Here is a 4,365-nt window from a genome sequence, read left to right on the forward strand (position 1 = left end):
GCACGTCTGTGGGGATCTTGCCATCTTCCATTCTTTGGACGTGACCAAACCAGTGTAGACATTGCTGAGAATGTCTTGGCACTGCTCTAGCAAAAGCTCTGTCCACTTCAGAAGATCCTTAGGTGAACTTCCAGCTGTCCAGGTAAGCCCATGTGGAGAAGATAACATTTGACATATTCTGGTCCCCGATCATTTAGGGGGCAGAAGTGGCCAACATGGGTCATGTCCAGACTACATGGGACTACAGTTCCCATAATTCCTGAGAGTTGGCCATGTGGCTGGGACTGATGGGACTTGGAGTTCAAATACATCTGGCCAGCATCACAATAGCTATCCTTAATTTAGGGCAGGCAAAGGCAAACTCGCCCTCCAGATGTTTTGGGACTACAATTCCCATCATCCCTGACCACTGGTCCTGTTAGCTAGGGATGATGAGAGTTGTAGTCCCAAAACATCTGGAGGGCCGAGTTTGCCTATGCCTGATTTAGGGCCTTAGAAGTTTTTAAAAAGCAACACTACAGCTTTGAACTGGACCTGGAAACCAAATTAAATAGTTGGTATAACGTTATAATTATATGCTCCAAATATATGGCTGATGGGGCACTGGCTGAGGGCCCATGACTTCAGGAAGACCCACAAGAAATGGTGCAGGAAGGGGGGTGCGGTCCGCCCCAGGTGTCATCACTGAGGGGGGTGACAAAATGGCAAGAATATGTGTTTTTGGGAAAAAAATAACTCCCACACCCACCGCACGCCCCTTCCTATGCCACAGCAGGAGCACTCTCCCCTCATGTGATTTCCAGAAACCAGAAGCATTGTTGTCTCCAACTTTGCAGGCAGAGCACAGCATCTGTGGCTAGTAGCCTTCAACAGCCCTCTAAAGAAGCAGGTAAGTTTTGGCACTTTTAAGTCAGTGGTTTTTATTCACACAATGTTCCCAGTTGTGCCTCAGCTGTGTCATAAAGGTAAAGGTAGAGGTATTCCTGCCGGTACTGGCCAGTCTTGACAGACTCTAGGGTTGTGCGCCCATCTCACTCAAGAGGCCGGGGGCCATCGCTGTCCGGAGACACTTCCGGGTCATGTGGCCAGCGTGACATCGCTGCTCTGGCGAGCCAGAGCCGCACACGGAAACGCTGTTTACCTTCCCGCTAGTAAGCGGTCCCTATTTATCTACTTGCACCCGGGGGTGCTTTCAAACTGCTAGGTTGGCAGGCGCTGGGACCGAACGGCGGGAGTGCACCCCGCCACGGGGATTCGAACCACCGACCATGCGATCGACAAGTCCTAGTCGCTGAGGTTTTACCCACAGCGCCACCCGCGTCCACAGCTGTATCATAGCTACGGGAAACTGCCAAGAATAGACCCACATCCCATGTCATTCTGGCCTCCTTCGGGAGAAAGGGTGCAATATAAATTCAACCAATAAAATAATTATGAGTGAGTCCAACATGGCTTCCTTCTAAGTGCAGGAAGCTCCTGCAGCCAATCGGAAGCCGCCCCCCCTTCTAGAACCCACTGCTCTCAACCAACTCTCAACTGCCTCCCCCCCAACATTCAGACTTGCTCTAATAGCCTGAAAGGACACTGCACTCTTTCTACAACTATGGCTGAGTTTCGCAAAGGTGAGAACCTGGAACTCCATAGGATTATAGAATTGTAGAATTGGAAGGGACCCCGAGGGCCATCTAGTCCAACCCCCTGCAATGCAGGCATCTCAGCTAAAGCATCCATGGCAGCTGGCAGATGGTCATCCCACCTCTGCTGAAAAACCTTCAAGGAAGGAGAGTCTACTGCCTCCTGAGGGATTTCTCCCCACTGTCAAGCAGCTCTTGCTGTCAAAAAGCTTTTCCTGAAGTTGAGTTGGAATCTCCTTTTTCTAGCTTGAAGCCAAGGCTTCAGGTCCTGAGAGCTTCTGGAGCAGGAGAAAACAACATGTTTTGGGAGTCCTAGAAACACTCTCGCCACCTGTGGCTTCCATTCTCATGTGATGTCCTTCTTCCTCCTCAGGGCCAGGCCTCCAGGGATGAGGCTCCAGCGCCGGCTCCCAGGATGAAGAACCGAACAACATCCCGGCTGTTCCCGGCTAACGTCCCTCATGGCGCGTCCCCACTGCCCCTTCTCCGTACGGGCATGGCTCCATCAGGGCCTGGTTTGGCACCGAAGCAGCAGCCAAAGTTTCCTCCCATTAAAACAGCTTCTTGGGTGAGGGAGGAGACTTTGGCTGTTGCTTCTGTGCTAGGCCGGTCGGACGCCCATATGGTGGAGAAGTGGGGAGCCCTGATAAGATCAGGTAGGAGGAAATGCCCCTTCCCAGGTCCCCCACCCTCCTGCCCCGGACTGGGGGTAGCATGGCTGGGAGCCAGGCACCTGATGATGTCTCTGTTTGTTTTGCAGCAAGGGAGAAGTTCAGCCGTGGAACCGCCGCATTCCCGGAGGGACTGGGGCCCAGACAACGGCCTCTCGCCCCTGAGGTAATGGGACAGGAGAGAGGAGGGGGGGCCTTAGGAAACACACAAGGAGGGCCTGCAGGATCAGGCCAAGGGCCCGTCTGGTCCAGCCTCCTCTTCTCCCAGGGGCCACCCAGATGCCACTGTGAAAGCAGCCAACAGGATTCGAGCCCAAGAAGCAGTGCTTCAAAGATCCCTTCTTTCTTGCAGGATCTCGATCGTGCACCGCTGTGGCTGCTGCCCAAGCCTCCCCCCAAAAGACCAGGTAAGAGGAAATGAACCTTTGCATGGGGCGGGGAGAAGGTTGGGGGCCTTCCTACAGGGGTTGCTTCACTACAGCTCCCATTGTCTTTGACCACTGTCCTTTCCCCCCTTCTTTTTTTTATAAAAAAACACAGGTTGAGGCGAATTCCAGAGCGTTTGGATCTCAGCTGAAGGACTGTATTCCGGTTTCTGATTTGTCAGCTGCTGAAGCATTTGAAAGCTGTGATGTGATAAATAGAAGCTTTACAAATGTGAAGAGCGAACTTTTCCCTGTTCATCCTTTGGACACACCGGATAATTTTGTTGTTGTTGTTGCTAAATCAAGATAAGATGAATTTTTCTACTCTGAGAAATATTCTGGAGCTGCATGCACCGCTGAAGCTGCAGATGGAATTCCAAGCAGTGAAGCAGCTCCAGCATCTTCCTTCCTAGTGCTAACTTGTCCCTGGATATCTGGAAAGGCAACTGTGACTGCATTGGTTTTGAGGATATTCTGAATGACCCGGCACAGAGTGAAGGAATGGGAGATCCTCACCTTTTGGTTGAACACAAACTTGGTTTCTTATAATACGCACATCCTCCATCCTTCTCTTCATGGAAATGTTTCTCACCTGTGTCCCTGTGGGTTCAAGTAAGCCATATAAGCAGTAGTTGTACAGCAGTTGTACACACACAATCTCTCACCTACATTGATAAAAACAAGGCACATTAAATGCTTAAATATATTACTTTTGTTCTGTGTTTACTGTCAGTACAAATGTCTTGTAAGTGGGTATTTTTTAAATTAAATTAACCGCAAGGGTTGTTGTTATGGGGGAGCAATGAGCCACATATAGAATCCAACTCCAGACTGGATTATGCATGGAATCACATACTAAACTGGAGCAATCTAGAACACAATGCCCTGCACAGTAACTGTCCATGGAGATGAGTGTCTTAGTTTTGCCACCTTGTCAACTTTCTCATTATCACCCTACGTGGATTGGAGGATATCTCTGAAGGGAGAGGGCCCCTGAACTCCTGGAGGGGGGGGCGTCATTTGTCACAAAGGGCAAATGAAGCCTGTGAAGATCAAGAAAAGGCAACAATATTCGCCCTCCCTTCCCCACAGGTGGGCGGGGTTTGCAGCACTGAGCGGGGCTCACCTGGGCGGGTGCCACCCACCTGCTTGAGCCGGCCTTTGACCCGCCCTCGGCCAGGGAGGACAATGGATGGCCGGCTGGGGGTGGGCCTAAGGCCAAAAGAAAAAAGGATGACTCCGTTGCTCAAGCCTCTTTTGCTGTCCAGGATCACCCGCCCACCCTCCCTCAAATTAATAATTTTTTGCCTCCATAATTTCATCCTAGGTCAGCGGTCTTCAATTTAATGATTCTTTCCTCACAGGCTAATATTTTGCATTCCAGGTCAGCGGGCGCTGCTGCGGTCATAAGATGGTTGCTGTATTCAGAACTGGGAAGGAATTTTCCCTGCATTGGCAGGTTTCGCCTTTCCCGTAGCATTTTGTCACAACTTTGGCAGTTTTTAGGCCTTGGAGCTGAGGCTCCAATACTTTGGCCACCTCATGAGAAGAGAAGACTCCCTGGAAAAGACCCTGATGTTGGGAAAGATGGAGGGCACAAGGAGAAGGGGATGACAGAGGATGAGATGGTTGGAT

The 4,365-nt window shown here is 50.8% G+C and overlaps 1 pseudogene across 1 annotated transcript; it reads left to right on the top strand.

Annotated features, from left to right (window-relative positions):
• Window positions 1-1,935: 1,935 nt before the first annotated feature.
• Window positions 1,936-3,956, top strand: LOC310661592 (annotated as a pseudogene). The gene is made up of 3 exons (XR_014515500.1): window positions 1,936-2,471; window positions 2,658-2,712; window positions 2,846-3,956. The product of XR_014515500.1 is annotated as an uncharacterized misc_RNA (transcript).
• The last annotated feature ends 409 nt before the right edge of the window (window positions 3,957-4,365 follow it).

Source organism: Podarcis tiliguerta (genome assembly GCF_965153285.1).
Source record: "Podarcis tiliguerta genome assembly, chromosome: 13".
Lineage (NCBI taxonomy): Eukaryota > Metazoa > Chordata > Lepidosauria > Squamata > Lacertidae > Podarcis > Podarcis tiliguerta.